This window comes from Tamandua tetradactyla, chromosome 17 (assembly GCF_023851605.1).
Source record: "Tamandua tetradactyla isolate mTamTet1 chromosome 17, mTamTet1.pri, whole genome shotgun sequence".
In the NCBI taxonomy this organism is placed as follows: domain Eukaryota; kingdom Metazoa; phylum Chordata; class Mammalia; order Pilosa; family Myrmecophagidae; genus Tamandua; species Tamandua tetradactyla.
Genome location: NC_135343.1, coordinates 39,338,129 through 39,365,747, shown reverse-complemented (window position 1 = coordinate 39,365,747; position 27,619 = coordinate 39,338,129). Strand labels below are relative to the sequence as shown.

Genomic DNA, 27,619 nt, shown 5'->3' with positions numbered 1-27,619 from the left:
TCATTATAATTCCTTCCCCTTTCCATTTGCTGCCTCCTTCTTTATTCTTTTGTTCTCTGACTAATCTTCCCTTTTGTATTAATGAAGTCCTTTGTAGTTTCTCTTCAAATCTTCAAGTGGATTCCTTTGTGGCTTCTGTTTTTTTACCTGATAGGGCCTTAAAAAGAAACCCATGAAAATTATTAATACTTCCATCCTTTCTGGCACTGTACCACAGGCCTTAAAACATTCAATTACATTTCTGATCTGAAACGGCTTTCTCTTGACCCAGAAGTATTGGCAAATTACAGACCCCAAGCCAATCTTTTATGGAGAAGGTCTGAGAGCAAGTGGTAGCCTTTCAAGTGCTTTAACCATCGAGTCATAATCTTTATGACAAATAGCCTCTCGCTTTGCAGTTACGGCTAGTTTACTATGCATATGGCGAAGAGAGGGCCCCTTAAAGTGGTCAGGGACTTTTTTCTCCAGCCCCCTCCCAGGTGTCACATCACTCCTTTTTACTGGCCTTGTTAGAGGGACCGCGTTAGCCCCACACATCATCCCTCGCTTCCTGACCAGCTGCCAGGCTGTAAAGCATGCCGGCCTGGCGTGGTCGATCCAAAGACATCAAGGTGTCACTCTGGATGATCATTCATCTGCCGCAGAAATAGCCCATGGTGGCTCGGAGATCGATGTGGAGACCACCGCTCTTCAACATTATTGCCACTAATTATTAAGATGAATGCGGTGATTAATGGGAGCGGCGCTTTTTCACTTCATGCAAATGACAAGCTCATGCATATACATGGCAGAGGGGCTCCCCAACCTGGGCCTGCCGCATTCCGCTCAGCCCCTTATTCAGCTGTCACTGTGACCCAGGTGCAACGACTTAGAGCGATTTAAAAAGAAATGCTAAAAATGAATTGTTGATCAGCAGCCTCAGGCAGCTTTTTGGAAATTTCCTTCCATGAGGGCTGTGCTGTGATTAGGAAAAGCTCAATCAAGGCGGGAACTGGGGTTATTAAGGCTGCCGCAGTGGCCTGTGGTCCTTGGGGTTAGCTGGTCGGGAGGGGAGGACTGGTGAGGAAGGAGAAAACGCAGCTTCTGTTGTGATAAGGTGGTGAACTGAGGCGAGACAACCTCGCTGCATCTCAGTGTTCCTCATGGTATAAATGAGAGGGTTTAATTGCATGATTTAAAGCCTCTCAGAACCTTAAAATTACAGGATTTTATAAGACTCGGGATGGGTAGGTTATGAGCATGCAGCCTTTTGTCTTCTACCCAAAATGGACACTTTATGCCAAAATAATCCCTAATAAACACATCTTCTGCTACTCTTCTGCAAGCATATATCTCATTCATTCAACAAATATTTATTGAGTATCTGTTCTCTGTGTAACACAAAGTACGCATTTCCCCAGAGTATTCTGAATACACAATGTTTATCATAGCACATCCCACTTTTTGTTTGTGTGTCTGAGCTGTGAGCTCACTAAGGACCAGGGCTAAATTTTACTCTTTTTAATAAATCCAGTCCTAATACAAGCTGACATTTGATAAATATTTGTTAAATCAATGAATGGGAAGCATCAGGGGAAAAATTATTATAACATAATTTAAGAAATGGCCCTTCCCCTCCTCTAGGTTATAATCTCTGTGATGTCAAAACGTGCACCCATGTTGGGTAGCCAAGGAAATGTCACAATGAATGAGGTAGCTGCATACAGCCACTGGTGTCTCTTTGTAGAGGTGGTGAGGAAGAGTAAAACTTTACTAAAGAGTATCAGAAGACAATGGGAGGCTCTTGATAGGAAATTCTAGAACAGGAAGGAAACTTGAATGCCTGACTCTTTCTTTCACATCCCAACCCAAACAGATGCTGTCTGTCCCCACTTACAAAGACCTGAAGGTGGAGATTCCACATTCTTTGTTAGCTCCCCTTACCACCCCTCTACAGAAGAATTCCTTCTAACCATCCACTGGAAGCCTTTCCCACAATACCAACCGAACCTAGATGGATGGGAACAAGATGCTCTTCTAATGCTCAAGGCTGTTACTTGATCTGATAGTGCCGGTTTGGTGACTGATTGTGCTACACAAGGTGACTAATGTTCTGGTCTGCATTTCTGGAAAACCAAGTCACAAGCACAAGTGACAAATGAGCCCCTTTATTGCCTTCTTAGGTGTCTTAGAGCTGAGATTTCAGGTGGACTGGTAACCGAATTCTTGTTCTCATTTCCCATGTTTTTTCTCTAGAGGAACCCCAGAGTCCACAGATGGAGGTGAATTATGTGATGGTTGGAAGGAGGGTTCTTTTTTTTTAAAAAGTATTTTTTATTGACAAATCATTACACACATATAGTCCATATATGCTGTATAATCAGTGGCTCACAATAGCATCACATAGTTGTATATTCATCACCATGATCATTTTTTTAGAACCGCTACATCACTCCAGAAAAAGAAATAAAAAGAAAAAAGAAAGAATTCATATATCGCATACTTCTTACCCCTCCCTCTCACTGACCACTAGTATATCAATCTACCCAATCTATTTACCCCTTAATCCCCTATAATTTCTTTATTTTTATCCATTTTTTTTACTCATCTGTCCATACCCTAGATAAAAGGAGCATCAGACACAAAAGTTTGACAACCGCACAGTCACATTATAAAAGTTATATCTTTATACAGTTGTCTTCAAGAATCAAGGCTACTAGAACAAAAACGGATAGCTATATAATGTATGAGAATAACCTCCAGGAGAAGCTTTCAACTCTGTTTGAAACCTCTTAGCCACTGAAACTTTATTTTACCTCATTACTCTCGTCCCCCTTTTGGTCAAGAAGGCTTTCTTGATCCCTTGATGCTGAGTCCCAGCTCATGCACCACCCCTGAGAGTCATGTCCTATATAGTGGGGAGGGCAGTGAGTTCACCTGTTCAGTTGGCTTAGAGAGAGAGGCCACATCTGAGCAACAAAAGAGATTCTCTGGGTGACTCTTTCACATAATATTATGTAGGATTAGCCTGTCCTTTGCAGGAATAACTTTCATAGGGGCGAACCCCAAGATCGAGGGCTCAGCCCATTGATCTAGTTGTCCCCTGTGCTTGTGAGAATATCAGAAATTCTCCAAATGGGGAAGTTGAATCTTTCTGGAGGGAGGGTTCTATAGTCAGGATGGAAACTATGTCCTGGCTCTGCCCCTGACTAACTGTACGAGGAATCTTCAATCTTCTCACCTGCCAGATGGAGAGGATAACAATATGCGGCTTATAGAGTTACTTTGAGGAATAAAGTAGGTAAAGTGGCTGGATAAATAAAACATATAAATATAATTTATTTCTTCTGTCTGCACTAAGCTGAGACATGGAGTAGGGGTGAATGCTTAAATCATCATCCTTAAAGGGAACACAGAATATTTTCTGGTTCGGTTGCTACCTTCCAACAAGTGAGACACTCTCCTTAGTGAGATCCCAAAGATACAGTGATACATCAGTCAATCTTCCTCAGGTATTAAATTTTCCACTTTATAAAAAATTTTGTCCTGATTTTCTGATTTCTGGATGGATAATCAAATTTAGGAGAACATCAATATAAATGCTACCGGAATAAGCTGCACAAAAGTTTGGATTTTAAATCCAATCCCATCTGCTGTTGCATCCGTACACCTGCCCCTGCTCACTTTGTCACAGCCAGGACCCAAACTCACGTAAATAATTAGAAGGCCTTGTTACCTTGTTAAAATGGTGAAGTCCACTATTGGTTCAATGAATAAAGGGTGTAGAATTGGAATCCCCTGAAGGGGAAATGAAATCATTAACTATTAGTACTGATATCATGGACAAAGCAAGCCACAGTCCTGGATTTCACAGCTAGCTTTGGTCTCTGAAGGCATCTGGTCTCTCAATGGACAACAAGCCTCAGCTGTCACTCCACATACTGAACAAGAAAAGGGCCTATTCTGGGCTTTTATTGTCTACATGCACTCAAATGCGTTTTCCATTATCTAAAGATTGCTTTTAAAGGAGTATTTGTGGCTATGGTGTCTGCCTCTCCAAGAATCTCCTTCTGCCTCCTTCCTGTAGGCAAACTCCCCTGCTAGCCTCACCTGCATCTGTCATGAGAAACCTGCTTTCATCAACCTCTCCAACTCATTTTAATCCCTGATATAGTCAGTGCTTAACAAAAGACCAAGTCTTCCAGGCCTCTGCTGGAGAAATCAGTTAAGTTCTTAATTCTTTGCTTGGCTTCCCTCATGGTAGTCTGATTAATCATATCACTAAACCTGGCTGCTTCGAGTGAATTTTGAGGTATACTTCCTCTTTAAGGGTCTCCAGCCAAGGCAGTGAAAAATAATTGGTTTCTTTTTTCTTTCTCCACAAAAATCTGGAGTATGAATCCCTAACTTTAAACACATCTCTTCAAAAGGTCCATCAGATTGTGGGAAGTTGCAGCCTCTGAGGAGATAGTATCTTCACCCCATCACCCCACCTGAGTGTGGTGAGGCCCAGCGAGTGGGATTATCAGGCTAGTGGACGGTAGAGCTGGGAGGGGTCCTATGTCCCCGGAACCACTGTGTCCCTCTTTACTCCAGAATCAGGGCCCCCCAAGGATGGAAAGAGGGCCAGTCCATGCCCATGTCTTTTTTTTTTTATTGTCTTTTCTCCCCTTACCTTGCAGTTTTCTGGAGGGGTGACTTGGACTATACTAAAAAAAGGAAGAAATGTCAAAATAAGGTTCAAAACATTTTGGTATATGTATTAGCTAGGGTTTTCTAGAGAAAGAGAATCAGCAGGAAATATCCATAGATATAAAATTTATAAAATTGTCTCATGTAACTGTGGGAACATACAGTACAAAACCCGTAGGGCAGGCTGTGAAGCTGATGACTCCAATGGAAGGTCTGGATGAACTCCACAGGTGAGACTTGCTGGTGAAAGCAGGAAGAGAGCCTGTCTCTTTGGAATGTTCTTTAAAAGCCTTCCAGTAATTAGATTAAGCATCACTCCTTTCAGAAGACACTCCCCTTGGCTGATTACAAATGAAATCAGCTGTGGATGAAGCTGACGTGATCATGATTTAATTCTATGAAATGTCCTCATAGCAACAGACAGGCCAGCACTTACCCAGCCAGACAAATAGGCATGACCACCTGACCAAAATAACATATGAACCTGACCATGACAATATATTTTGTACATTTGTATTTAACAAATTAAACTATGCTCTTTACGAGATAATTAGGGATTTGCTTTAAATTAATGCATAGTGTGCTCTGGGCAGGTGGCTACGAGAATGCCTTCCCTTGGCCTTTTGGGTGTACCTCTGTGGCTGCGTGTGTGTCCGCACTGGGAGATGACCTCTGAGTGGAGGCCCTGAGGGCTGTGTGGCCCCGGCTGACCCATCTGCACGGTTCCCTACCTCCCTCCCAGTCCCCCCACCCACCATAGGCTTTAACTATACTACAGAGTTTTCAATGTTGAATAGAAGGAGAAGTTGAGAGAGAAGAGAAGGTGGAGACAAAGGGTACAGAAAACCTAAAAGGAGAGTCAAGTGAAAGAAAGAAAAGGAAAACAAATTCCCAGTTGCCCTGCTGCTGTCCTCATCTGCTTTAAAGTTGTTCCCAGATAAAACGGTAACAGGAGCCCACAGGGAAAAAGGGAACGTGGATGGGAGAGGAACTCTGAAGAAATGTGTGGCCCTCAAAACTGTGAGAACACAGAATTCAAGCCATGAAAACGAGGCAGAGTGTATGGTCCCCCTGGGGTCCAAAGTAGCCTGAAGCTGGTGAGTGTTGAGTGGAAGCTACTTGGTCACAGAGGCTGAGCACCACAACTCTTTATTCATACCCAAAGACAACCCTTCAGTTTACACACAATTCTTTACAAATAGGTAATCCCGTCCTTATTATATTGTAATAGATAACTGTTTGATTCAAAAGTGAAATGAACTGGTCAATGCATTAAAGGTCAGCCTGTTTTCTTTTTGACAAAAAGTATTTTAAAAAAAACAACAACCGAGCTCTATCTACAGCATATGAAATCACAGAAAAACTCAAAGAGTGAGCCAAGTCCTTTGTGTATAGAGTCACAGCCTTGCCCGTGTATCATTCTACATTTAGAGGGGTCAAGGGCCATGTGTGGGATCATCAAGGAGATGGGGAACCGGGAAGACCACCAGGAGGAGGTCTTCACCTTTGGGAGGGGACACAGAAACAGTGGCCGAGTGATTGGGGTTTGCTGTCACAGAAACTCCAGGCCAAGGGCAAAGGATCTTAGCAGGAAAGGTATGGAGCAAAGGGCCTTCCTGAGAGCTAATGACAGATAAATGTGCCCAGGTAATTGAAGATAGAAAACAATAAAGACATCCTGAGGGGAGGAGAAATGCAATGTGAATTCAAAATTGCTACAGTATTTGAAATCTTGAACAAAAAGACAAAAAAGAAAACAATGTGGGAAGATCCTGGGAGCTACTTTCCCTCTGGGAGGAGGCCCTTTTCTCATGCGGAACTGATTTATGAAAAGCCAGAAGCGCGTTTGGATCTAAATACCTGTGTCCAGTGGGTTCAAGCAGAGAATCATGAAGTCTCAAATAGGATTTTTTTTCCTTCCACTCACCCTCATATTAATATTCCTAGAAAATAAAAAGCATTTTCCAGTGAAGCTAGAGAAGAGACCTCTACCCCAATAGCAATTGATACCTAATGTCCTTTCTGACTCAAAATTTGATGACTCCTTAAAATTCTAGTGCTTGTTCTGATTCAGTATTACAAGCAGAGTTTGGGGTGGGAGGAGTTTGTTAGTGGCATAAATATTAAAACAGCATCCGTCTTCCTCATACCAACAGCATAAACAGTACTACCTAAGAATTAGACAAGGCGCATTTTGCAAGTCTACAGATGTGCAGGAGTATGTAAACTACTTTCTCTATTTCTGGAAGCTAAAGAAATCTCATTGGTAAAACATTTTTATCTTACTGCCCTTTCCTTAACATACCCTCCAAAATTTGACCTGCTGTTTGTCTTACTGCAAACACATTATTTCTATTATTTCTTTCCTGCTAAAAACTGCTCCTTCATTCATGATGACCACATGAAAAAGTAACTTTTTTAAAAAACTGAAGTTCCTGTTAAATGATAAGAAACATATTTCTATTTCCATTTGATAGGGTTGTTAAACAATTTGCCATATTGGTTGAATTTGGGGAAAAACGCTCATTGGAATGCTAAAATGTGTTTTGGGGAAGATCTACAGAGGACCCTTAAGGAAAGTATTGGGACTTCAAATTTGGATAAGAAACCTACTATGTTCCTGCTTTCAGTTGAAAGACTGGATGAATTTGTCGACACACTGAGCATTGGGTCTGATTATCCAGGTTGTGAATTATTAAGAGCATCTACTGTCTTTCATTTCCTCTTGGCTACCCTTTCCCTGCCCACTTATGCTTTGGGCTCAACAAACATTTTTGAGCACCTACTGTATATTACCTATTGCTAGGAACTAGCTCTTTCCAGATGCACAGCAGCCTCCATCCCAGATGGTCAGGAGAAAGGAAGAGAGAGAGGACGAGTGACTCACATGAATCTATGCCATAGTTCTAGTAAAGGATTTGAAGAAAGAAAAGGTTAAACTAAAACTTATGGCCAAAACGAGACTTCTGGATTAACTGTGCCTTATGTTCTTCCATAAGGGGAAAATACAAAAAAGAGGTTATATCTTTTCATTTAATAGATGGGGGATTCTCTGCAGGGATAATTCTACATGGTCAGTCATTTTTAAGAGGTTTCTGAAAGCATATGATGGACTTCTGAGAAGGAGGTGTAAACAGCTAAGCTCTCTAAAATTGATGGCCATGCATGGATGAAACCAATCTTAATGTATGGGGAAGGGACTGAGAGACATTGTTTGAAAAAATCTAAGAATAGTTTATAAATAAACTGAGTTTATTCCCCCACTTTAAGAATAAATATGAAAACCTCTTGACTAGGTGATTTTTAAGGACTCTGAAAGCACAGACCAGGTTATCTTTGCCCAAGTCATGCTGATTATGAAACTATGGAAATACATTCACCTTGATTGTTGAATAGCTGCTGCCTTGGAGCCCCGAAGCCTCCCACCACTCTACCTGGAGCTGCAGGAGGCTCCCTTCTCCTGTGCCATGGCTGGTGTCCACCCCATGATGGGTGGTACATATTTTTAATATCACTCTTGTGTAAGACATGACTCATGCATCTTTCCTGACTCAAAATTCCTGGATGCTTAAATGCCTCTGATCATGAGATCACTGGAGTCAGATTGTACATACAAAAACATTTAGTGCTTTCAGTGAAATAATAACCATTTCTTCACTCATAATCAAAAATCAAATGGTAAATTTCAAAGACATTTCCTTAAGTGAGCTAACCTCTTGCCTGCAGCCAGAAAGACTTAGACATAGGGAGAAATTTGGGAGTCTTTTGTAGCCATAGCTGCAGAGCTCTAAAAAGCTGACTAATGCATTGAACTATGCATTCAAGAAATAGGTCTTTCCACTGCATCTCCTCCCTGAGGTTTCCCTAGGGTTCCAAGACAGAGATTAAATCACAGTTTTTGTTTGTTTGATGAATCAAGGCATTGTGGGTGTGGGTTGTGCAACTAGACGTATTTCTTACACATTTATTACAACACATTTCTATGTAAGCGCGCGCGCACACACACACAGAGGCTGGGCATTCGTTCCTTAGGAAACAGAAAAGCATGTCTGTGGTGACTTGGCTCTGGTAGACTGACTATCCCAGCCAGGAAAATAGCCCTGGTTACCAGCCTAAAAGAGACAATAGCAAGGTATCTAGCAGAAGATAAAAAACCCTACCAGTCAACAAATACTTTTGAAGTGCCTATGCATGCTCCATGCTTTTCCTCAAGTGACTTGTGTTCTATGGAAAAAAAAACATAAACAGAAAAACAAAATCATTTTAGGTTCTAGCACGTTCTATTAAACTAATATGAGACAAAGTAACTGAGAGTGATCCAAGAGATGTCCAAGGATGAGCCATTTGAGCTGAGGCCTGAGTTGTGATAAAGAGCAACCAAGGAAGAGCTGAGGGAAAGAGCCTTTTAAGGAAATAACAGGTGAAAAGTCTCTGAGACAGCTTGAGCTTTGTAAGACTGAGTGATAGAAAGAAAGCCAGTGTGGTTGGAGCAGCGTGAAGAAGAGGAGAATGGAGGGAGATGAGGTCATAGAGTTAGGTGGGAGATTTTCTCCCAGCAGTGTGTCAGACTCGCTCCTCTGAAAATCCTCCTGCTGCTGCATATCCCCTAGCCAGAATCAATTACAACATATTTTGTGATGCATAGCTGAAACTGCATGAAAGTGAGGTAAATCCACATGGGTGAAAAGATGCCCAGTGAACTGAAACTGGAGTGGTGAACTAATGTGGAAGCTGTGTCTGCCTTGGGGCAAATGCTATTTAGAAATCTAGAGTTTGGGGGATTAAAGGTCCCATGACGGGGATAGGGGACTAGATTGGGCCCACTCAAGATGGGAGAAGGTTAGAAGGACCCCAGCCCTCAGTAAAAGCATAAGCGATGGGGCAAGGCTGGAATGGCAGGCTCAGTGCATAGCTGTATCTGTCAACTGCAGGTCCAGTTGGAGAAAAGAATATAGCCTGAGTTCAAATTTATACCACCATGCTTACTAAGTAAACTTCAAATCGAGAAATTAAAGTGACCCTATATCTGTTCCCTTGGCTCCTGCAAAAAGGACAAATTTTCATAGAGGAATGTACCTTCTATGCAGGTCCCTTGGGATTCTATTTCAGTGAAATAAGAGCTCTCAATTAAAATTGACCAGATTCTAGAGGAAGCAAGCTACTACTGTAAGAGTCACCAGAATAGCAAATAAATATTGTCTTCTGAGACCTTCAAATGTTGGAATTTCTAAATATGGAATATGAAATAACTGTATACAAAATATTTAAACAAATTAAAAATGGAATTGAAAAATGAGCAAAGAGCAAGAATTAAAAAAATAACCATACTATTTGAAAAGAGAGAACAAAATAGAATTTATGGAAATGAAGTAAATAAACATTAAAATTAGAAACATAATAGATTATCTCCCATTGACAGATAAACTGGATTACTCAAAAATTGACAATATCATAAAAACCAATAAAAGGAGAGAGAGGATTGTTTTTTATTAAAAGAGTCTAAAGACACAATAATCACCAAATACGATTCGTGAACTGTGATTGGACCCTGGTTTGGAAGAATTCTATAAAGGACATTTTGCAAACAGCTTAGGAAAATGAATATGGACCATGAATTAGATGAGAGTGTTAAATTTTTATTAATTTTCTTATTAGAAAAATATGCATGATAAGATATTATAACCAATTCCTTACATATCTATCTGTAGTCCCAGAAGGAGGGATAATGGGGGAGAATATTCTTTTTAATAACAGCTTCATTGAGATATAAATCACATATTAAACGATTGACCCATTTAAAGTACACAATGCAGTGGTTTTTAGTGTAGTCACAAATATGTGCAATCATCACAACAATGAATTTCAGAAAACTTTCATCACCTCAAAAAGAAACCCTGTACTCCTTAGCTACCACCTCCCCTACCCTCTATCCCTCTGTCTTAGTTTCACTGAGCTGCTATGACAAATACCCCACAACAGATTGGCTTAAATAACGAGTTTTTCTCACACAGTTTCTAAAGAGTCAAGAATTCAGAAGTGACATAATTTAGTGATTCTAACTCAGAATCTTTCCAGGTTGCCATCGAGCTTTAGACTGGGGCTGCAGATACCAAAGTCTTCGCTGGGGCAGGAGGTTTACTTCCAAGCTCACTCACAGGGCTGTTGGAAGAAGGCTTTGGTTTGACAATACATGGGCATCTCCATGGGGGTAGCTTATAACATGATTTCATTCAGCGTGAATAATCAGAGAGAGGGAGAGGGAGACAGAAACAGAGAGACACTGAGGCAAAGACAGAGAATGCAGCAGAGCACACAAGAAAGAAACCATAGTCTTTTTATCACCTAAAATTGCAAATGACATTTCATCACTTCTGACATATTATTTTCATTAGAAACAAGTCGCTATCAAATCCATAATCAAATATAGTAGCATTAGCTCCTTCTCTTTAAGGAAGGAGCATAAAAGAAATTTGATGACACTTTTAAAACTACCTCAGTAGGGTTCATTTAATGTTCAAAAATAAATTATTATAATTCATTATATCAATAGCCTAATGAAGAAAACTCATATGATCCTCTAAATGTTACAGAAAAACATTTGACAAAATTCAACATCTATTCATAGTAAAAATTTTCAGGAAACTAGGAATTAAATGGATTATCCTCATTCTGATAAAGACATCTACTGAAAACCTGCAGCTAACATCATAATGAATGTGTTCCCCTTAAAATCTGTAATAATACAAGTATATTTTCTGATATGACTCCTACTCAACAACATGGGGGGGGTGTCTTAACCATTTCAACAAGACTGGAAAAAGAAATGAGGGATATAGATTGGAAAGGAATAAATAAAATTGCTTCTATTTTTAGATGACATAACTGTCTACATAAAAATCTACTGCTTGCCTTCCACGTGGGAGACCCAGGTTCAATGCCTGGACCACGCACCTAAAAAAAAAAAAACACTACAAACTTTCTGCAACAATAGCTGCTAGAACTAAAGTAAGTTCAGCAAGATCACAGGTTACAAGATCAATACACAAAAATCTATTGTATGTGTTTCAATGAACAATTGGAAACTGAAAAATTTTTAGGTACTATTTACAATAGCATTGAAAAACATAAAATACTGATGTATAAATCTGACAAAATATGTACAAGATTTGAATCCTGAAAACTAGAAAACATTGAGAGGAAAATCAAAGAAGACATAAATAAATGGAGATATATACCACGTTCATGAATTGAAAGACTCAATATTGTTAAAATATCAATCTCACCAAATGATCTAAAGATTAAATGCATTCTCAACTAAAATCCCAGCAAGCATTTTTGTAGATATTAACAAGAGATTTCTAAAATTTATATGGAAAAGCAAAGAAACTAATACAGCCAAAACAATTTTTTTAACATTTTATAGTGAAATATAACATATATACAAAAAACAACAAAATTCTTATTACATTTTTAACAAATTTCAAAGCATGGTATGGGTTACAGTTCTATGATTTCAGTATTTCCTTCTAGTTGCTCTAAGACACTGGAAACTAAAAAGAAATATCAATATAATGATCCGGTAATCAAACTCATTTGTTAAATCCTATCTTCTCTATTACAACTCCTTCTCCTTTGATTCTTTTCCCAATCTTTAGGGATATTTGGTCAATGACAATTCTAACTTCTTTATGTTGAAAACGGTCGACATTATGGGGGAGGGGGAGGCAACTGGTTGATGCTCATAGACAGACAGGTGTGAAATATAGAAGTATTTTAATAGAGGTTTGGAATTTGGGAGGAACAGGCAGCATAGATCAGTGAGACAGAAGGAAGCTGAGTAAACGTGGAACTGGGGAAATCCAGAGAAGAGATGGTTTCACAAAAGAGGGTGTGAGTCATTCTGTAAAAAAAAAAAAAAAAAAAAAAAAACCTGTTAAAAGTACAGTAAATTGAGGGCAGACAAATGATTATCAGCACAATTTAAATCATGATGACCCATTTTAGGGTTGTCCTAGGGGTGTCCGAATAGTCTGAAGAAAGAAAAGAAAAAGTGATTTCAGAAAGGGCTTTTGGAAAGTTTTGATGTAAAAGGGAATTTTGTTTTTGTTGTTTTTTAAAAAGAAATGGTATGAAGTGATTTTTTTTTATGTCAATAGGGATAATCCAACAGTGAGGGAGAGATTGATGATTAATTGGAGAATTGATGTCTCTGAGAAGGTGAAAGGGGATGAGAAGTGGAGCACAAGGAAAGTTGGTCTTTGGTAAGGTCAGACAGTTAGGTGGGAAGTTGTTAGTGTTTATGTGAACTGTCCAGGGTGGCTACAGGTAAACCAGAGGTGGGCTGGGGGATATGGGGCATTGCATTCACAGCATCTTCTGGCAGAGGTCTTTGCTGCAGCTGGAAAAGCCTGCATCTATGTTCCAACCGCACATAGAATCTCTATGCATCAGTTACCCTTTGAGGTCCATCCAGCTCATCCTTGTGTCATAGTCAGGGGGAGGAGTTGACTGTGGGTCTCAATGATCAAACCTGCCAACCTAATTGCTCTCCTCTTTGGGGAATCTCTCCAATACCCTCTCCTCCTACAGCTTATCCCGCAAACAAGTTCATTTCATTTCCCCAGAACTCTTCCCCCTTCCAAGGGTATGTGCAGGTGGAGAATGAGATGCAAAAACTAGTCACTGTATTTCCTCCTAATACATCCAATAGTCAATGATTAGAAGAGCAACTGCAGCACAGGTTCAGACTGACTCAGTAGCCAGGAGGTATTCAAGGGTCTGCCATGTCTGTTACATAGAAACTCAAAAATTGACCCATCTTAAGAAATCAGTCATGGTTGTTAAGGTCAGGGCCTCCAGGTTTGAGCATTATGTCACTGGAGCACCTGGCTATGATGTACCTTTCTTGGCTGTCCTACAAAGGATACAAGCGACTCAAAGACTGTCACAGAGTCAGAAAAGCTGGGCTCAGACAGTTCCATGCTCAGACAGTCCCATAAGCAGCAGCTGCAACCTTGTCATCAGCTGACTTACAAAGCATTCTTCTTGGGGGAAAAGGACCCTTTTGTTAAAAGAGATATCACCCTTTTTGTTAAATGTTGAGCAGTTGGATGGTTACGTTTGCTTCCCGAAGAAGTAGTAGTGCATCCACTTCAAACCCTCAGGAGCCCGGCTGGACTTGGGAGAGGAGGCCTGTGGTTTTGGACAGAGGCCCCATTCTCTGCCTTGCGTGGGGTTAGGAGGTAAGGGGGAAATCTAGCAAAGTGTTCCAACTTAGGTGGGTTTATGTTTTCTGTCAGTTTAGGATTCTACATAGATTTGCTTGCAAAAAGCATTCCACTTTGAACTCAGCTTGAGTTCTTCTTGTATCAATAACCTCTAAGGTTTTTTTAAAAGAGTAATTAATATTACCCCAGATACAGTTTGAAAGGTCATTTTCAAAATAATTGAAGTGTTAAAACATGCCAGGCACAAATTACCCTGGATTTTGGAGGAAAAAAAACCCTGAAGATTTTTGAATATGGATAGCTTTCTGACTGTAATAGTTCAAATCAGTGGCTGGCACTTGTTTGCAAGCAAGCCGTCCTCCCTCTACCTACAAATACGCCTGTTCTCTGCTTCCACACCCTGTATCCCTAGGACCTCCTCCAAATTGTAGGGTTTGGAAGAACATGGTCTGCAAAACATTAATCTAACCATTCACCTCATTCCACCACCAGGGCTGCACTGATTTCCTGGCCATCAGCTAATAGAGTCCCAGGCATCCATAAACACATTTTCTTCATGGTTGCTTCTGGGGGTTTTACAGGAAATGTAAATGGATCCCCAGAGTCCCAATTTTTGCTTCCATAAAATGGGGGTGTTACTTATAGAGCAGGATATCATGAAAATCAAATGAAATGCCTTAAGTAAAATTACTAGTTTGGTTGGTGGTATGCTATATATTTGTTATTGTTTTGTCCTCAAAGCTAAGATGTCTGCAGTGGAAAGGTACACCATTGTTTAATAAAAAGCAAATGCTTGACTCGACAAAATTCAGCATCCTTTTCTGAATGTAAGGACTCTTACATTTTACTCTCAAAATGTAAGAGTCAAAGGAAACTTCCTCAATATTTTAAAAGACATATATGAAAAACCTACATACTCAGCAGTGAGAGATTGACAGCTTTCTCCATAAGATTGGAAATGAGATTAGTATGCCCACTGTCACCATGATTATTCAACATTGTGCTAGAACTTCTAGCTGGAGCAATTAGGCAAGAAAAAGAAATAAAAGGCACCCAAATCAGAAAGGAAGAAGTAAAACTTTCATTATTTGCGGATGACATGATCCTATACTTGGAAAATCTTGAGAAATCTATGACAAGGTACTTGAACTAAACGATAAATTGAGCAAAGTAGTGGGATACAAGGTTAATGTGCAAAAATCAGTAATGTTTCTATACACCAGTGATGGCCTAGCCAAGGAAGCAATTAAGAAAAATATTCCATTCACAATAGCAACTAAAAGAATCAAGTATCTAGGAATAAACTTAACCAAGGATGTAAAGGACCTATACACAGATAACTACAAAAATTACTAGAAGAAATCAAAGAGACCTAAATAGGTGGAAAGGCATTCTTTGTTCATGGATAAGAAGGCTAAATATCATTAAGATGTCAATTCTACCCAAATTGGTCTACAGATACAACAAAATACCAATCAAAATACCAACAACTTACTTTGCAGACTTGGAAAAGCTATTTAGTGAATATATTTTGAAGGGAAAAGGACCTTGAACAGTCAAAAATATCCTAAAAAAGAAGAAAAAATTGAGAGGACTTACACTTCTTGAGTATAATATTAAAGCTTATCATAAAGCCACAGTTGTCAAAACAGCATGGTACTGGCACAAAGATAGACATATTGATCAATGGAATCAAATTGAGAGTTCAGAAATAGACCCCCAAATCAATGGTCAATTGATTTTTATTTTTGACAAGGCCCCTAAATCCACTGAACTGGGAGAGAATACTCTCTTTAATATATGGGGCTGGAAGAACTGGATATCGATATCCAAAGTAATGAAAGAGGACCCCGACCTCATACACTCTACAAAAATTAACTCAAAGTGGATCAAAGACCTAAATATAAGAGTCAGTACTATAAAACTCCTAGAAGAAAATAAAGGGAAACAGCTTCAAGACCTAGTAATAGGAAGAGGAAGCTTCATAGAACTTATACCCAAAGCACAAGCAACAAAAAATAAAGACAAATGGGAACTCATCAAGATTGAACACTTCTGTGCTTCAAAGGCTATGTCAAAAAGATGAAGAGATAGACAACATAGTGAGGGAAAATATTTGGAAACCATATATCCGACAAGGTATATATAAACAAACCCTACAATTCAACAACAAAAGGGGAAACAACCCAATTATAAAAATTGGCAAAAGATATTAATAGACATCTCTCCAAAAAGGGAATTCAAATAGCTAAAAAGCACATGAGCAGATGTTCAACTTCATTAGGTATTAGGGAAATGCAAATCAAAACCACAATAGGATATCATCTCACACATATAAGAATGGCCACTATTAATCAGAAAACCACAAATGTTGGGGAGTATGTGGAGAAAATGGAATACCTATTCACTGCTGAAGGTAATATAAAATAGTAACGCAAAAATGTGGAAGACAGTTTGGCAATTCCTCAGAAAATTAAATATTGAGTTTCCCTATGACCTGGCAATCCCACTATTTGGTATGTACCCAGATGATCTGCCAGTAGTGACATGAACAGACATTGCACATCAATGTTCATAGCGGCATCATCAAAGTTGTGAAAAGATGGAAACAATCCAAGTGCCTATCAACAGATGAGTGGATAAACAAAATTTGATATATAATACATTGGAATATTACGCAGCAATAAGAAGGAATGAGGTCCCAAAGCATGCAACAACATGGATGGACCTTGAAGACAAAATGGTGAGTGAAATAATCCAGACACAAAAAGATAAATACTGCATTATTTCACTTGTATAAACCACTACCATGCTGTTTTGACCACTATGGCTTCATAATAAGGTTTAGAGTTAGGAAGTATAAGAAAATTGTAAACTTAGAATCTTAAAATATAGAATAAGGGGACCTAGATATAAAAAGAAGCTAAAGAAGAAGGAGCAGATTTGTTAATGAGGTTGATCTTAAATATTTGGGAACAAATAGAGGTGATAGTAGTTCATTACTGGGATTATAGGTGCCTATTGAAGGTGAATATGATTGAAAGGTTGTCTAAAGTCATGTACCTCACTGAGTAATACTACAAATATTAATAAGTTCTTGCATGAACTTCAAATGTATGACGCTTATACAAAGAGTTAATAATAGAGTGGCAGATGGGGGAAATTACCTGTTACATGCAATGGAATGTTTTCAACAGCAGTATCTTACTAGTACCACATCAACTTTAAGGGTAAATCATTGGGGCAATAAGGGAAATGGTGTGTTTTGGATTTTCTTTTTTGTGTGGCTGTGTATATCTGTTATTTTTTTCTTTGGAACAATGAAAATTTATAAAATTGAGAGTGAGGATCATTGTACAACGAGTTGAGGATTTCTTTGAAACATTGATTGTATACTTTGGATAGAATATATGGTATGTGAATTTATCTCAACAAAAAACAAATAAACAAACAAATAAGCAGAGGGATACAAGTGCTAGAGAAGATGTGGAGAGAGAGCTATACCAATTCAGTGTTGGTGGGGAACTAGAATGGTGCAGTCCCTCTGGAAGGTAATGTAATGGATTCACAGGAGGCTAAATATAGGGTTGCCATAGGGTGAGGCAATCCTGTTACAGGGACAGACTGGGGAAAACTGAAAACAGGGACACAAATAGACACTTGCATACTGATGTTTATGGTGGCATTATTCATGATAGCCAATGGATGGAGGTGGCCAAAGTGGCCATCAACTGATGAACATAAGGGCAATCTGTGATGCATACACATGATGGAAAATTGTGTGGCTACAGAGAGGAGCGAGGTTATGAGATGTGCAGTGAGGTGAAAGAGACATGAGGACATTGTGTTGAGCAAATAAGCCAGAAACAAAAGCACAAATACTTTATGGTCTCATTTAGAAAATGCTTATAAGTAAATTAGAACCTTGATTGTAAGCTCTTACAGTAGCCACATTTCTTCCTGAGTTTTAGTGTTATTTCTAAATTCTGAGATGCTGTGCTTTTTGTGTATAATTTGGTAGTTCCCTGGATCTATGTGTCCTGTGACACCTAAAACACAGAGTTAGAGTTCTGCAGCTCTGAAAGTCAACATTATTCCAACTGTTAGAGAAAATGAAAAAGAAATAAGATTTCAGTTAGAGAGATGAATGAAGTTGATCTGGTCAGGTCTAAGGTAATCAGAATACAGGGTAAAGGATGATATTGTCTCTACTTTAAAACTTCAACTTCTGTTTGAGACCAAAGGAAGAGATGTTTATTTTGTCCAAAATTTAAATTTTCTGTAGCACATTAACTTAACCTGTCTGGCCAATTTACTTTAACAATCTAAATACACGGAGCCTAGACTAGGGAATGAGATCTGGTAATTTGGTATAGCTTAATGTAATACCATGATGCATTCCAGAGTATTTTGGACACATAATAAAAAATTACTGACAAAGCCCCTTGAGGGACTTGAGAAAAAAGTATGGAACTATTAAATTTCCCCATCTGGGAAATTCCTGATATTCTCTCAAACATTGTGGACTCCTTATTTAAAAGGCCAAGCACTCACTCTCAAGGTTGACCCTTGTGAAACCTATTTATGTAATGATGAAGCTAAGTCCACTTATAAAAACACCTAAGAGTCTCTCAACAAAAGACTTCTCTTCTATTGTTCCAATGTATCCCTTCTCTCTCTCTAAACCAAACTCTGCAAATAAACCATTACCCTCCCCACTGTGTGAGACATGAATTTCAGAGATGAGCTTGGCCCTGGCATCATGGTATTGAGAATGCCTTCTTGACCAAAAAGAGGAAAAGAAATGTAACAAAATCAGGTTTCAGTGGCTAGAAGACTTCAGAGAGATCATTCTGGAGGTTACTCTTATGCAAGCTTCTCCAGATGTTACAAATTGCCACGGTATGCCAAGCCCCAACCAACAGTATTCCCGAAAACCCTAAAGAAAACTGAGGGCTCTATCTAAATCTCTATAAAAGTTTCACTTATTAAGTTTATGTTTCAGAAGCTTAAAATCTCCAGATTGTTCCTATGCTAAATAAGCCCTGAAATGTAGAGGTACCAGACACTCCCAGAACATTAACCAGTTGCATTCCCCTACCTCATAATGATGACACCCTTTTTCAACATGAAGAAGCTACAATGGTCATTGACCAAATATCCCTGAAGATTGAGAGAATGAGCTAATGAGAGGGAGGAGTTGTAACAGAGAAGATAAGATTTAACAAATGATTATGACTACTGAATCATTATACAGATATTTTTAGTTTCTAGTCCATAAAAACAACCAGAAGGAAATACCTGAAATTGTGAAACTGTAACCCATACTATGTTTTGAAATTTGCTCTATAACTACTTGTTAAACTGAACTTAAAATTTGTCACTTTTCTGTGTGCTGTTCTATTTCACAATAAAAAATGTTTTAAAAAAGTAAATGCTTGATTAAGGGTATGCAATTTTATGAAGAAGAATTATATACAAATTTCTATAATTGTAAATAACTTCTTATTAATGACCACAAAATTTGAGTCCAAGCTTTCCTCACTTTAGGAACGAAAGACATTTGGACTCACTCTTGGGCATATGTAGCCATGCTCAGTATCACAACATATGGTTCATATAATCCATGCTCATGGCTGTAGCCCACCCTTTGCCTCTTCAGGGTTTACATGGTTTTGTGGCATTCTGAATGAAATCAGGATTTCATCTGCAATTTCTATTTTCATAAACTTGCTATTTCAATGGATGCAGAAACGAATCTCTTGAAATCAGTCAGGTGCTCACCTGGCTGAGACTCCTGCTCTGCACACAGAACAGTTGGCCAACCTCTCTGAGCGCTGAGAAGTGCCACCTCTCTAAGAGATACGGCACTTTCTCTCTTTGACATTGCCCGATGTGGACACTATAACGTGTTGCCTCTGCGTTCTGTCATGGCTTGGTCGTTGTGAAGATATTGTTTTTAGGTTTTCATTTCTGTATTTATTTTATCAGAGAAGTTGTAGGTTTACAGAAAAAAACCAGGCAGAAAATACAGTGCTCTTATATAATCCCCTACCCACCTGCCCCACACTGTTTTCCCTATTATTAGCAGTTTGCATTAGTAGGGTGGGTTTGTTACAATTGAAGATACAGCATAATTATAATTATAGTATTAACTATAGTCCATAGTTTATATTAGAGTTCGCTGTGTTATATAGTCCTATGGGTTTTTTTTTTTTTAAATTTATTCCAGGAACATATATGCAACCTAAAATTTCCCTCTTTTAACCTCATTCACCAAATAGACAATCTGGTGGTTTTAATTACATTCACAATGTTATGCTACTATCACCACTATCACCACCATCTATTACCAAAATGTCACCCCCCCCCCAAAAAAAAACCTCTATACCAATGAGGTATTAACTCCCCATTCCCAGGGGCACTCTGGCCCCTGGTAACTTATACTTCAGTTTCTGGGTCTATGTATTTTCTTATTCTGATTATTCCATATCAATGAGACTGTACAATATTTCTCTTTTTGTGTCTGGTTTATTTCATTCAACATGATGTCTTCAAGGTTATCCATGTCATCACATGAAGCAAAGCATTATTTCTTTTTACGGTTGAATAATATTCCATTTTATGTGTATACCACATTTTGTTTACCCATTCATCAACTGATGGATGCTTGGGTTGTTTCCACCTTTCGGCAATTGTGAATAACGTCACGAATATCAGCGTGCAAATTTCTGTTTGAGGCCTGTCTTTCAATTCTTTGGGGTATATACCTAGAAATGGGATTGCCAGGTCATATGGAAATTCTATATTTATCTTTTGGAGGGATTGCCAAACTGTTCTCACAGCAGCTACAGCATTTTACATTCCCACCAACAATTTCCAACAATTGTTATTTTCAGTGAAGCTATTTTAACACGATGATTCTCCAAATTTGCTGCGTGTTAGAATTCTCTGGGCATTGGGAGGCTGCTTCCTGGACAGCTGCACCAGAAGCTCTGGGTATGGGATGAAAGCGTTGATTTTTTTTTTTTAAGTTTCCCAGATGAATTCAATGTGCAAGCAAGGTTGAGGATCAGTGCTTTTTGAAACTATTAATGAGCAAATGGAAGTTAAAGTTTGTTCCCCATGTGCTGCTACCAATGCTGTTACCAGGTGACAACTGGATGAACAAGTCCTACAAACCTCTAACTTCACACATAACTATGACAACCACCCATATGTTGCAACTTACTCTTCTGCTTAGTGGCTGTAAAAGTTTTTGACATGATTGTCATATGCCAATTCCAGAAAAGTTAAAACGTGAAGTTAGAATTTAGGAACCACAATCCTATTATTGGTAAACAGAGGGTAAGTATTTCTGGAACATTTTTAGTCATAAGATCCTTATTTTGACCTAAGGATAATTGGGATTCTGGCTTCTAAGGTCTCACCACTCAATGTGGTCCAAGGAATAGCAGCACCACTGCATCTCCTGGAAGCTTGTTGGAAATGCAGGAGCCTGCCCCACCCAAGCCTGTGACTCTGTATCTGGAGTGTTGACAACACCTCCAGGTGACTCCCATGTACATTGAAGTTTGAGAAGCACCAGTTTAAGTCACTACTGGGAGAAGAAAAAGGTAAGTGAGCAAAACCAGGGGTTAAAATTGAACAACTCAAGAGGTTTAGATACTTTTCAAACTCACTATTCAGATCCTTTCTAATCAGAAAGTGAACCAGAAGTGTTTGGATTCTGCTAAGAGCATTTGATGACCTTTCCTCTTCTGTTTTATTGTATTACCAAGACACCCAAAAGATACTATGTGGAAAGCTTTGAGAAGGATTAGATTGAGCAACATATTGGAGACTGATATTCCAGAGTCTTTTCACGTCCCTCCTTGTATGCTTTTGGTTACTAAGAACATTTACATGATAATAGGATCTTTGTTGCTTAGAAGTCCATCTGCTTCTTTGGTTTATTAACCACCTGAAGTTATAGTACACTGTTTGTGACATCACAGTTGTCTCCATGGTAACTGACTATAATTTCATAAACTGAGACTAAGACTCAGGTGAAGGGAAAGCAGCAAGAGCTGATGCATTCCCTAGCAGCAAAGCTCCTAGGTTCATGTAAATAGCCCTAGTAAAAGGTAAACATAAATACTAAACATTAACACACACACACACATACACGGAAGGTAGAGATGAGCTAGAAAGAGATTGATATTGTATTCAGCAGGGTATTTTTCAAAGTTGCCAATGGTCTTTAATGCTTTCAAGGCTTATAAAGCTTCTAAAACAACCTGACTGCACATGATATGATGACACCAAACCCTGCTTTGCTTTCTCTGGCTCTGGAGTACTACAGCACTTGAGCCAAAAATATATGGTTGCAGGGGCTTTAGAAGGAAGCAGGTTACATTGCCAGAAGAAAATTGTTTTCTGCCAATATTCTGGAACAGAAGGAATATACTAACCTCTCCAATCACCAAACCACACACACAACTGTGTGCATTTGTACCTTCATATATAGTATCTCCCTAAATATTGAGATGTTATATTCAATTCAACAAACATTTCTGAGACACCTGCTTTGTGAAAGATGCTCTGCAGGACTCTTCTGGGAAGACCCAGATGAGTCCTTACAAATACTGAGAGCTCATAGTATGTTACATTTACATGGTGGTTGACATATCCAGTAAAATCCTTTGTGCTTCAGAAGAATGCTGTGAAGAAGGAAGGATATAATAGTAATAATAACAGGGACACTCAAACTGGGCCATGACCCAGAGACTCTATCCCGCTTATCTTCATCTGGGACCCTCCATCAGAGAGTGGTGATACTGCCCTTTTCTTTACGCAGCTGGGTTTATGCTAATATGTGTGTGCATGTGCCCATGCAGGAATACAAAAATAGGTGGGATAGCTATCAAAAGTAAAAAAGGAAATGAAGAAAACAAAAGAGTATAGTTTCCTTTGAGAAGGTGGAAGATAAAATTGGAAAGAGACGCTCAGAGGGTGTTTATTTTTATGTCCATGGTGGGTACACAGTTGTTAAATTGATTACTCTTTAAGCCATTCATATACCATTTATACACTGAAATTAAAAAGTAAAAGAATGGAAATAGCAGGGTCTGAAAGCTAAGGAGTGTGTAGTAAACTGAAATAGCAACAAGTCATTCAATTTACCTAAATTGCAGAGAATGAGTTGAAGAACCCTTGAAAAGAAAGCTGGAAAGTTTGGGCAAAATTACGGTGTGCAAGTATTTCAATCCTAATGGAAGGAACGTGTAGCAAATTCAGGAGGGAGTCCACAAAGCCACTGACTGTTTTTGGATAGGAGAAAGATATCACTGGAATCCTGTTCAAGTAAGAAGTATCTGGTAGCAGTTTGTAGGCTGGAGAAAGTTGCCCACTGGTTCTGGTTGTCTGTCTCAAGCCATTGTTCTGATTGAGGTGGGCCAACCTCCATGCAATCAGCTAGCTGAATGCCAGTGGAGTTAGACCACTGCTTACCTCTCCTCACCTCCCATCGTCTTGCAAAATAGCTTGCAACTTATGGAGAAGGATCTAACTGCTTACACGTTTTGAGTCTGGGGCCAGTGGAAGAGGAAGTGCTGGTGGCAGTGCTTATCAGGTATGTTGAAATCCTGTGGTGCTGGTAAATTGGGTATGCCAGACAGTGCACACACAAAGGAAGACATGGCAAATCTTTTCAAATGTGGTACAGTGGGTGGATTGAGGCAAGAATGCAGGAAGCACCCCTTTTTTAAAGTTTTAGAAGTTTTGGCTCTCCTCATACTGCCTCAAGGATGGCCTAACAAAAAGATCTTTGCTGTTTCAAGCCCAATAAATCTTATGACGGCACATTAACAGCTATCATTGAGTGAATTCCTTAAAAGTACCACGTGATTTACATGTTCTGTCTATTTCTGCTTTTCATAATAAGCTCATGAAGCAGATGGGATTATACCTCATTTTACAGCTAAGGGAACTAAGGACTGGGCAGTTAAGCAGATTTCCTGGATTCACACAGCTTTTCATGGTAGATCCAGGAGTAAAAGCCTTTCTGTCTGACTCTGAAGCCCGTGCTTTTCCCACTATGCCATGTGACACAGAGATTTTATCCTCCCATTTACCATTTTCAGCCTTAGCCTTTTCAAATCCTGGAGTTAGTTATGAGAAAACTCAGAGATAGCCGACCCAATCTTTTACACTATATAGGAAACTCATCTACAACATCACTGAACATGGCTGTCACCCACTGCTGCGACCTGTCATTGAGGATGGCTCTCTCCCTCATGTTGGGCAAGCTTTAATGAAAAGCTAATTTTTGAGCTGTGATCTGTTGTTCTTGTAAGTTCACCCACTGGTCTTTGTTCTTTAGTCAAGAGCAATTTAGAGCAGCTTCATCCATCTTCTTCACAACACTCTTAGATATTTGAAGGCAAGCATTTTCACCTTACTTGGTCTTTCCTCCTCCATGTGCAACTCCCCTATTCCTTGAGAGAGCACATCCAGGTTACTCTCTTCTGGATATCCTCTTTCATGTCATTGAGCCTCAGAGGATGTCACCAGGAGAATGGAACACAGCACGGCAGCTGTGGACTGGTCACAGACGAAATACCATGAATTTTTAATCCACTTCTCAAATGTTTATTCTGTCCCTCACTGGACTCTAAGAACCATGGGTATAAGTCGTTGCTCTTTGTGTCCACAATGCCCCTTTGCAAGCAGTGGTGCTCAATGGTATTTCTTGACCACCTGACTCCTTTGTTGTTCAGTGACATTCTTTTCTTGCCATTCTTGGAGGCCCTTCATGTCCTCTCCATTTTCTAAGTACAGGCTTGAGGAGTTGATGTCAGCACCATAGGGCTGCTCCTACAAGTCAACTGCACCTCAGGACCCTCTAGGGTAGTGATAAAGGTGACAAGGTCTATGAACTACTTGTCAATAATGGATTTAAAACTATTTTATGTCATTGTTCATTGTAATTCAGTAAAGAACCTCTCTTGAACATACTATATCTGAAATGTCAGTAGCATCAAATCCCTTTTGTATTAATTATTGTGCAAACCAAATTACCCCAAAATCTAGTGGCTTAAGACAACAATTATTTTTCTTGGCATACTGCACAATTTCTGTGAGTCATTAATTCAGATATGGCTTTGCAGAATGACTCTGGCTCAGGGTCCCTCTTGAGGCTGTATCAGATGTCAGGCCTGGCTGCAGTCACTAAAGTCCTGGCTGGGACTAGAGGGTCTATTTCTAGGGTAATTACCTCACCTGGTGGCAAGTTGCTGCTGGCTGTTGTGGAAGGCCTCGATTCTTCCCCACATAGGTTATTCCATGGAGTGGCACGGATATCTTCACAACATGGCAGCTGACTTCCTCCAGAAGAAGCAATCTGAGAGATGAAGACATAAACAGCGGTTCCTTTTTTTTTGAACCTAGCTAGGCTTGGAAACCACACACCATCACTTCAGCTATAATCTATTGGTCACACAGACCAGCCCTGATTCAAAGTGAGAGGGGCTACACAAGGGTAGGAATGCCAGGAGGCAGAGGTCATAGGGGTCATCTTGTTGACTTTCCAGGGTACGTTATATGTAGCCCATGGCTCCAGATTTTGATTTCTGAGACCCTTGAAGTACATTCCATAAACTCTAGAACCAGTTCATATACTTGTGAAACAACAATAATACAGAAATTATTATTATATAAATAATATTTGCTGGACGTTGGCTATGTGCTAGCTATGTGCTAAGCCATTTACATTGGTAATATCATTTGATCCTTTTATTAGCTCTACAAGTAAGTACTATTATTGTGTAGTCAAGAACTAACCTTACCCAAAGAGAAATCTGGCCTTTGCTCTCTGCTACTGAGATATGATCTCTAGGTGCCTGGAATGTCTTGCCTGATAGGAGGGCCTTTGTTTGCTTGAGGGCTTCAGCCACTGAACAGTTTAACAAAGTGATTTATGACCACGGCTTTGGGCCGCATTGTATCAGTTCTGACCTCCAGGGGAACTGGAGACTAATGGTATTAGCCCAACCTCTGGGAGGTGCTGATGCTAAAAGCCAACCATGTGGACAGTGTATGATTAAGCTGTCCACCCCAACCCCAAATCCTTGGACACCACAGGCTTGGGTGAATTCTCTGGTTGGCAATACTTTTGCACATTGTCACACTTTGTGTTTGGGAGGAGGCAATAGGGAGTGGTGGGGATGCTGGTGGGCTATCAGTTCTTATCTGTCCCAAGCATAAAAAATTACTGTTTTTCTATAACACTGTGTTGGTGAAATAAAATACATCCCAGGGCCAGATGTAGCTTTCAAGGCCCTGGTTCAAAGTTTAGATATCATATGTTAAATTCAATTAATTTCTCACCACAAAAATCTTTACCACTTGTGTGTAGCTTGGTTTTCATCTGTGATAGTTAAGTACATGTGTCAACTTGGCTGGGTTATGGCATCCAGGTGTTTGGTCAAGAAAGCACTGCCTAACTGTTAATAAGGACATCTTATGGATGTAAATCATTAGTCAGTTGATTATATCTAAAGCTGATTACATCTACAGTCAACAAAGGGGATTGCCTTCAGCAATGGGAGAAGTCTCATCTAATCAGTTGAATTCTTATTTCTACTTGGCCAGTCAGCCTCTCCTGGGGAATTCATCAAAAACTTCACTGGAGTTTACAACAAGTAGCCTGCCCTACAGAATTCAGACTTCCAATTCCTACTGTCATGTGAGCCAATTCCTATAATAAATTTCATAATATTTATACACATATAAAGACTGTCAATTCTGTTTCTCTATAGAATCCTAATACATCATTCAAAGTTTATATTTAAAATATTGGTTTCTCATGATGAATGAGTAAGGATAGAAAATAACTAATTCTTGATTCTTCGTATAGTCACTCAACAAATATTTATGGAGAGCCTTTTATATGCTAGGTTCAGGGATTGAAATTGTGACTTTAACAGACATGGTTCTCGCCTTCTTGGAGCTTAGGTCTAGCTAGTGGGCCTTACATTGATGGTCTTCAAGAGGGGAATACAATACACAATGTTTCTCAAATTTATTTTAATATTTTGCAAGACCGAAGTGTTGCAAGGGAAAAAGTTGGGAAGTCACTTTGTGCTAAAGCAGGAGATGTGAGATGACAGCCACTAACTGAGCGGATCTGCTTTGTTTGGCCGGGTTAGTGGTTTATAAACCTTTGGGAAATGCTTTAGCAAGGGCCTGCACTCTGCTGTTGGCCACAAGTCCCACTACTGACCATTGATCTTACCTGCCCTACTTCAAACGCTTACGTTACCCAGGGGCTCCTGAATGCATTTGTATTTACAACCCTTTTTCCCAAAACAGAATCCTCCTGGCAACACAGGAAGAGCCAAGAAAGAGCAAAAGTTGGTGATTTAAATATTTCAGGCCATGATGCAAGCCTAGGCAAAGACTGGCAATTTAAGAAACACATGCCAAGATATGGAAACAGTGGAGACTCAAGCAAGACATCTATGTGGAAAGCAGAGGTGTTGTCATGAGAAAATGACTGGGGAAGACAAACCCACAGGCAGTAAATCAAACTTTGATCATGTGGGGCCCTGGGCGTAGTCAAAATGGGATACCTTGTAGATAGGATTGCAAGATTAAATTTGAATTCCATGTCAACAACGAATGATGTTTTAGTGTAAGTGTAAAAAAAATTCATAGACATACTTATATTTTTAATTATC

General features: G+C 39.4%; 2 long non-coding RNA genes across 5 annotated transcripts; one reads left to right on the top strand and one right to left on the bottom strand.

Moving 5' to 3' along the window:
* On the bottom strand, positions 1-22,711 carry LOC143660920 (uncharacterized). The gene is made up of 3 exons (XR_013164326.1): positions 21,581-22,711; positions 6,532-6,614; positions 1-157 (listed from the first exon to the last, which is right to left on the bottom strand). It is a non-coding gene; the product is annotated as an uncharacterized LOC143660920 (long non-coding RNA).
* On the top strand, positions 21,059-27,582 carry LOC143660918 (uncharacterized). Of its 4 annotated transcripts, none has more exons than XR_013164322.1 (5): positions 21,059-21,245; positions 21,322-21,514; positions 23,075-23,511; positions 26,532-26,625; positions 27,252-27,582. It is a non-coding gene; the product is annotated as an uncharacterized LOC143660918 (long non-coding RNA). The 4 variants fall into 4 exon arrangements; XR_013164325.1 differs by having other exon boundaries at positions 21,068-21,245; positions 23,423-23,511; positions 27,252-27,578; XR_013164324.1 differs by lacking the exons at positions 26,532-26,625; positions 27,252-27,582 and adding an exon at positions 25,216-26,026 and having other exon boundaries at positions 21,062-21,245.
* Positions 27,583-27,619: the final 37 nt, after the last annotated feature.